This window comes from Trachymyrmex septentrionalis, unplaced genomic scaffold, assembly GCF_001594115.1.
Source record: "Trachymyrmex septentrionalis isolate Tsep2-gDNA-1 unplaced genomic scaffold, Tsep1.0 scaffold62, whole genome shotgun sequence".
NCBI lineage: Eukaryota > Metazoa > Arthropoda > Insecta > Hymenoptera > Formicidae > Trachymyrmex > Trachymyrmex septentrionalis.
Window position 1 is genome coordinate 3638103 of NW_017305800.1, and position 8315 is coordinate 3646417.

Genomic DNA, 8315 nt, shown 5'->3' on the forward strand with positions numbered 1-8315 from the left:
TTGTGTGTGTGTGTATATGTATACACGAGGGAACCGGCGAGGGGACTAAAGAAGGAAGAGGAGGCAGAGTCGCGATGACGACGATGGGCCGTTGATTCTCTCGGCGTTGGTTGTTCTCTCTTTACGGCCACGCGGTGAACACCTCGTGCTGCCTCTCGGCTCCTTCGTTGGTTCACTCACTCGCTCGCTCACTTGCTGGTACGAACGTTCGTCCGTGTTCCTTCTTTTCTTCCTCCGTGCGAACGTTGTCTTTCCTCGTCCGTCCCGTCCAGGTTGGTACTCGCCGCGGTATACAGGCGGTTATTCGTTTCGTTCGTGCGCGCACGCCGACATTCCCCATCGACAGAAGCAACGGTACTCTTCCCCACCCCCGTTTCAGCATCGCTCGGCATCGAGTTCTTCTCTCCCGTGTGTACGCTATCACTCGCCTCCTTCACCTTCTCTTACACCTCATCCTCCTCATGCTCGTCTCCCTTTCGCCTGCGATGAACCCCTCTCGTCCTCCTTACCGTGCCCTCAGTCTCTCTAATCGTCCGCTGTGTTTTCTTTCACACTTTTCCATATCCTTTTATTCTTAGATTCCACCCTCTAAAGCGTCCAACTTTTTTTTTATTTTTTTATATTTTTTATCACGTTAAAGCAAATTCCTCATTTACAGGCCTTTGCTCTTCAGTCTTTGCTCAATGACACACAAACACGGAATAAAATGATTGATTTGCAGCATTCCGAGCGCAGAAGAAGACGCCAAAAAAATATTGAAGAATATTATAAGGAAATTCCAGACTCCAGACTTTTATTAATAAATATTTAAACTTTGAGAAAAATTTCTTTCGTGCTCATCATCACCGACTCGTTTCGTTTCATTCTTCGTTCCATCTTCTCTTCGATTCATCTCTCTTCTTCCGTGGGAGCTAACGTTCTCTCCTCTCTTTTCCTCTGTCTCTTACTTTACCTTTCCTCTTTTCTTACTCTGTCTTTCCTCTCTCTTCTTTCACCTTCCCTGTACTGTCTCTCCTTGCCTCTTTTCCTCTGTCTCTCACTTCATCTTTCCTTTTCCTAGTCTCTTTTCCATGCGTTCTACTCTGTCTCTCTTTCTTTCCCTTTCCCTATCTCTTACTTCTTTTTACTTGTCTCCTACTCCACATCTTCTCTCTCTCTCTCTCTCTCTCTCTCTCTCTCTCTCTCTCTTATGTATCCTGCCTTATTCTTCATTCTATCCTTTTCCCTGTCTGTTAATTCATCCTTTCTTTTCTCTTTTTCTCGACCTCTTACTCCGTCTTCCTATCCTTCTCTCTCCTTACATCCCCTCCATCCCGTACATTTTCCTCTGTCCTCTTTGGAGTCTACCTCGAGCGTATATACGCGTGTAAGTCTCTTCTTCCGTCTCCCTCCTTATGAACGGCGGACAAGCATGCCTTCCATGTTCTCTGGTTACTGACCTCCGAAAATACAAGTCAATGATCATCATCATATTCGCTAGTGGATTTTATTTAAGAGAATTTTTTTCTTTCAAGATGCCGTATATCGACGATCTACAACAGTCCCTCCGAGTGTTCGTATGCACCTTTTCCATTCCTTCTGGTTACTGACCTCCGAAAATACCTGAAAATACAAGTTGTCCGATTCCCAGTGATTATATTTGCATCAATTTTGCTTACAAAAATCCTGCGGACAGCAGAGCTGCTCCGAGTATTCGTGCCATCAGTCCCTGGATCTCTTAACGGCCGAGGGGCAACGACGGGGAATCTGATGACCGCTGATGAGATGGAGATGACCGATAACGACGGCGATCAACGTATTACGGTTTTGTTTTTAACTACCTTCCACGACGCGCGAGAAGTGGCCCTCTCGATTTCGTCTGCATTTCCGGTAATAACCGATCGCTAAATAAGATGATTCTTATTATAATCGGTATTCTCTCCGTTGTAAAAAAAAAAAAAATAATTATAATTTAACTTTACTAGTTTAATCTTGGTAATTTCAAATTTCTGATGATTCGTAAACGGATTATATTATATATATTAATAGATAATTGCAGGGAATATTGTATGAGATGTTATCTCGAAAACGCGAAATTAATCGAATTTTTATACTATAATAAATAATTTAAAACTATTAAGGTATAAAATAAAATTCTTGAATATGGAAAGCTTATTTTATATTATTTAGATTTCAATCTTAATTTTAATGACAAATTCTTTGAATTATATTTTAGTAGTAATCATAAATAATAAGTAAATTATCCAAGTTATCTATTGTTTGAGTATCATTAATTTACACTGAATTTTAATTAAATGCGATGTGAATTTGAGAACGTATTGTCCTTATTTTCTAGATAATAACTGTTCAAATTAAGGTTTTCTTAACTTTAACGTACATAGTTGACTGATATATTTAATTCACAGATTAATTAATTGAAAAACTGCAATGAATCATAATCCTCACTTTTATCGCTGCATTCCTTGCTGCATAGATTTTACTTATCAAGCTTACGAGATATCGTTGATATAACGAACGTTACTGCAATATTGTTGCAACCTTGTACTTTGCAATTCCTCTGTAATATCTTTGCAATATTATACCATAATTTGTAAGAGTTCAATGTTGCCGCAATGTAGCCGAGAGGTACTATATTGTACAGATCCGATCGTCATGATTACGATAAAACTGCTTTCCAGTTGAAGAGCGTCGATTTTGTGCCGTCCATATTTTTTGCGTTAGCACAAAAAACACCAGCCTTGCGAATATACGAATGGATACAGAGATATGGCTATGGCTTCATTGGCATCTGCTGAGCTTCGCGCTCACAGAGTCCTCCTATCTAGCATTGAAGTCTCCGGAGTCGACGCCTACGTATAATTCCTTGCATGACCAACGAAACCAATTCTATCCGATTTATAAATCTATAACATATGATTGTTCCGAGTTGCATAATACGTATGACGTAGTGAGGTCATTTTATAACAATATACAGAATATTTTTATTTGAGAAATGACGTAAATTCAGTTGTGTAATATAATGAATTTATAATTAGATACTGATATAGTATATAAATTCGAAAATTATGAGTTTAGCGAGTTTCTCGAAATTGGATTCCGTTTCCCTGGAATCATGTACCTAAATAATGACGAATTAGTTTTTAATAAAAATAGTCACTTTTTATTGAAAAGATATTGAAGTATAAGGTATGAAAAAATTAGGAGTAAATTTATAGCAATCTCGAATTTGCAACTTTTTTTGTGCAACTCGTTAAGTTAGTTCTTGCTATTTGAAATCACAAATTAATTTTTTTGTTTATTAAATTTGTAATGTAAATTTGTATTGCAATATATGATGCATGTATTGTAATAAAAAAAATTTAGGAAATATTTATAAATTTATTGTTACGTAGGTAAGAATATTTTTTAATGTAAGTGCTGTCTTATCTCTGAAGAGAGAAAAACGTGATGATTTAAGATAATCCGTGACCATCGTTTCACATCAATCACCATCCAAGAGCACTTTGGGTAGCAAGAATAAGATGGGTACTCGTGGAAGGAGGATGCGATTAGAACAGGAAATCGCACAGTAACGGAATATCATTGATCGATTCGCGGATGGAATGTCGCTGCTTTGAGGCGTAATTTCTCAACATTCCCTTGTTCTTCAATTAATTTTTTCATGGTCGATAATTATACTCCGAATTGCATTTCATTAGTGCGAACTCGACTTGTTCGAAGAATAAGATTGCGCGATTGAAATATCTTCTTGTTACGTGATGTTATCATGAATGAATGCAATCGGAGGGTGAATTGAATTAATGTTAAAGCCTTGCGTTCCGTAAAAAGTAAGAAGATAGGTATATCTGATAATTGGAGCTCTGAGAATGTTAGTGCATCCTCCATTGAAAAGAAAGTCACGGTTGCTAAGAGCTAGATTTTTAAAAATATCTGTTAATAAAAGAGGAGAGAATCATGCTTCATTCAGTTGACTAAAGTCAAGCTAAAAACTCATTATCGTTACATCATCTCCACACGAAAGATAAATTACTTGAGATACTTGAAAAATATCAATCACACAGTTCTTTTTCATTGAACATACAATATATACAGTATATATCTACATTTAATCTATAAAAAAATATATATATATATATATATATATATCTGTACTTAATTTATACAAAAATATATATCTACATGTAATCTATAAAAAAATCAAACTTGTTACTTATAAAATGCAAAATTGCACTCTAATCGTTTTCCTGGGACCGGGAAAGTTCCCTCGGAAGGACTGCGTAAATGGGGACTTACGATACTTATCGCATTCGAATAACGGTGCCGCAAGAGAACGTTCTAACGTCATTATACAACGTAGGGCGAACTTCTGTGATGCAAAAAGTTGGACGGAATAGCTCGTCGTTTGCTTCGAATGCGAAAACGCTAATAAGTAAGTTCTAGGGAGAAGGTTGCCCATGCTGTGCTGGAGCGGGTAACCGGAACGGAACGAAGCGATCGCGAGTGGTTACTGACCTCTAGAGCCGAGCACTCTCTTACGCTTGCACTACTTAGCTAACTTGTCGTTACCGCGTGCATTGCGTACTGCGCGGTGGCGGTCCGTCGATGGTCACGCTGAATCGCCACTTTTCACGTGGATACCTTCACCTCGGGAGCAGTTGCAGCATCCGCGCGTTTTCACGACTCGCATAGAGTTCCTAGATTATATCGGATTGTCAGGTAAATTGCAAGAAATTTGCCAACTGCAGCCAAAAATAAAATTTCGAATAATCAAAATATCCCTATTAAAAGACAATTGATTTTACCCAAAATTAATCAGTTATATTTGCCGAAGTTCGATTTATTAAACGTATCCATATATTGGATAACTCGATTCGTCACTTTGAATAAAACGATGAAATTCAATAGTGGTTTTTTACCTATTCGTTACAAGATTGCCACGGGGTGGACTGAAAGAAGAAGAATCTGGTAATAACCACAAAATGCTGAGTGCAATAATTTCTATTAAATATTCAGTTAATATAACCAAAAGTAACTTTTCTAAATATTTAGTAAGCATTGTAAAAAAAAAAACAATGTAACCTACCGTTGGTAATTACTAAACATTTAGAAAAGTAAAATTATTTTATTAATCGAATATTGAATTATTTCACTCAACATTCGGTAGCTATTATCAGACTCATTTTTTTTTCCCGTTACTTCTTATTATTATTGTTTCATTTTTGTTTCCAGTGTGCAAAGCGGGATGAACGGAGCGCTTACAAGCGAGCTGGGACGTAACGTCGCGTCGCGCCGGGCTTTGTCCGTGGAGATCGACTTTCGAACGGAACTCAAATTAAAATCACGTTCGCGGAATCGGGAGAAAAAATGGCCGATTTCCCTCAGCTGTATCGTCGTCGAGCCGGTGGCCGCGTCGTTCGCAAAGACAAGCAGGCTCGCAAGGTGCCGGGGAAGCGCAAAGTAAGACACGACCGGCGAAGATGGCCGGCTCGGCGCCTCTCGGGTTCGTTAACCCTCCTTGAAAATACTCTCCTTACAACACGTCGTTACGTGTTGCACACGCCGCCGCGCGCGGTTCTCCGACTTGGGGATGCACTAGTTTACTTCGCGCATCGCCGCCACCGCCGCTCCTCCTCGTCCTCTTCCGCTTCATCCTCGTCTACTAGAAGGTAGCAGAGGCGGACCCTCGCACGGCTCTCCATGTGGTGAGCGCGTGAGATACTTGGACGTGTCTTCGTCAGCTCGCACGCTTCGTATCATTAGAAAAGCCACTTCACCTACATCGGGGCAGATAGGAGAGGATGGCTCTCTCGTCGCGTCTCGCTTTTAGATCGCCGCGGAAGAGCGATTACGGTCGCCATCGCGCGCGGTCACCATCCTCGAAGGCGATCTTCCCTCGAAGGCAACTAGTATTGAATATTTGAACGAGCGAGCGAATGAGAAAGAAAGAGAGATTGCGTCGTTAGAATAATTAGCTAGCGGTTTATTAACCGTTTATTAAAAAATGCAATTTTTTTTCTATATTCATCAAAAATATTCGTCACGAAATAAGTAACACTCTTCATTTTTTAGATTAGCGAATTATTATTTTTATTTTCGTCTACAAAAAATATTTCGAACCTTTTTCCAAATAATAATGAAATTGCTGACAAATAATTACATTTTTCGTGATGCGGAATTTATGTGGAGAGAACAAGAGAGATCAGACCCCGCTCTCGCCGTGGCAAAATTAGAGTGGACGTTTAGAGCGATTGCGGCAGCTACCGTTGTCGGAAAGATAAATAGCGCGATTTTGCTCTTCTCGAGAGAGATACTGACTTGCATTGTATATTTATAGTGACGTATGTAACGGCATGCAGCTCGTCTGACCGTGTGGCTGAATCTGATTTTTTTTTATAAACAAAAAGTCTTCCAAAATCATTCGTAACATCGTTAAAATTCAAAAAAGCGTAATTATATGTTGCCGCGTTTGCAATTTAATTACAAAACTTTCTGTTCGTCGAAACAGGAGTTAAGCTTTCGAACCTTTTAATTATAGACTTATAAGGTATCTCTAAATGTATATAAAAAATAAGTTACAAAGTTTAATTGTTTTCTAAATTTAATTTTTTAATTTTAACTGTAAACTAAATTTTAATTAAAGCTAATTTTTTTTTAAGAATGATATCTTATAAGTCTATAAATATCCATGATGATATGAAAATGAATAATTCATGTAATTGAGTGGTCGCTGTAAAAAAAAAAGAATTGATTAATAGTTTTTGAGACTAAAAGTGGTTTTTTTTTAGAAACTGAGTTGAAGAAGGAGAATCCCCGTTATGTCTTAAGTAATATCAATATTTCTCAGAATGTCTTGAGACTCTACCATTTCAATGTGCCATATTATATGACATTGGATTAATTGCTATGCACAACTTTATTGGTTAATTTACTCTTAAAAATATAAAAATTTCGTTATGTTAAAATCTATAAAATATGCAGCAAACTGAAACATGTATCATGTAAAACTGTGAAATAATTCTTGAAATAATGATAAGTTCTCAGCTGTCAAAAACAGCTGCATTATTTCAGAAATTATTTTATTACTTTTACATATATCAGATAGATATCTCGGTTTGCCGCATATTTTAGATGTTTCAGAAACAATTATTAAATTATTATGTTTTTAAAAGAATTAATCTGATGTCATACAATATGACGTCTCAAGATAGTCGAACTTAAAGCGAGCTTTTTCAAATGGAAGATTATTTTCCCTATCATGAAAGAAGGTATCCATTTTATTCGTAACATACACGGGAAACTCAACTCACTTCACCTATATTGACAGAATTCTTCTCGTGTTGTATCCCGCGCGACAAATTGATTATTAAGAAAGAAGTTATATTTTGACCAAAAATGGCACACACTTATGGAAGAAAATGTGATACGTGACTGTTAATATCACTATATTATTCGCATATATATACATATATAAGGGAAATATTTTTATAAACCACTATATAAAATTGTAACTAAATAATTAAAATTATTGGATATATTATAAACATCTTGGAAGTAAACTTTTTAAATTGGAATTAATAATACTTATATTTATTTGAATTATAAATATGAGAAATTTATTTTTTCCATTATACGGTTTTTTTCCATTCAAAACGTTACATATTTTATATACTGTAGGAGATATTCTATTTCTGCACATCGTTATTAATTTATATAAAATGAGCAAAACTTTTAGACATATGATAATTTCGGAGAATACTAATACCAAAATATCTATGTCTAGCCGGTTAAAACGAGATTTCGGTCATTTCTGTTTGAGTTTGCTATTTTGTGAAAAAGAAACGGTACATCATCGATCCGTAGTAATCCGTCTAGCAATCGAAATATCTTCTTCGAAAGCTTGTCATAAATATAACAACGCACAATCGATTCTAATTTTGCTTCTTTGAACAAGATTAATGAAAGGTTTTAATGGAAAGTTTACGATTTATTATTTACTAATCCAGTATTATCAAATATTTGAACAATGAAGTTTAATAAATTAACAGTAGAATTATTTGTAATCCATATTGAAAGAAGCCAATATTCCGTTATTCGTTTTTGCTCTTGAAAGATCCAGTGGAATTCTTTTATTTCGAACATCAATTAGCTGGGCAATTGATGTTCGAAAGCAAATATTTTTTACCTGTTTTCCACGTTAAAAAGGATATCCGGTATTTCTGGATCTATAAAAGAACCTATCTTTGGAATTCTCTTACGACTACTATATAGTCCCGTAATAACTCTATGAGAATACGACCCTCATTCCCGGTGCCACG

The 8315-nt window shown here is 36.6% G+C and overlaps 1 protein-coding gene across 1 annotated transcript in view; it reads left to right on the plus strand.

Moving 5' to 3' along the window:
• The window catches only part of LOC108752914 (protein FAM76A), a 55149-nt gene extending 49902 nt beyond the window's left edge, over positions 1 to 5247 (plus strand). Inside the window, exon 7 of the mRNA XM_018494125.1 lies at positions 5230 to 5247. The gene's annotated coding sequence lies outside the window, so the exon portion shown is untranslated. The remainder of the gene's footprint in view (positions 1 to 5229) is intronic.
• The last annotated feature ends 3068 nt before the right edge of the window (positions 5248 to 8315 follow it).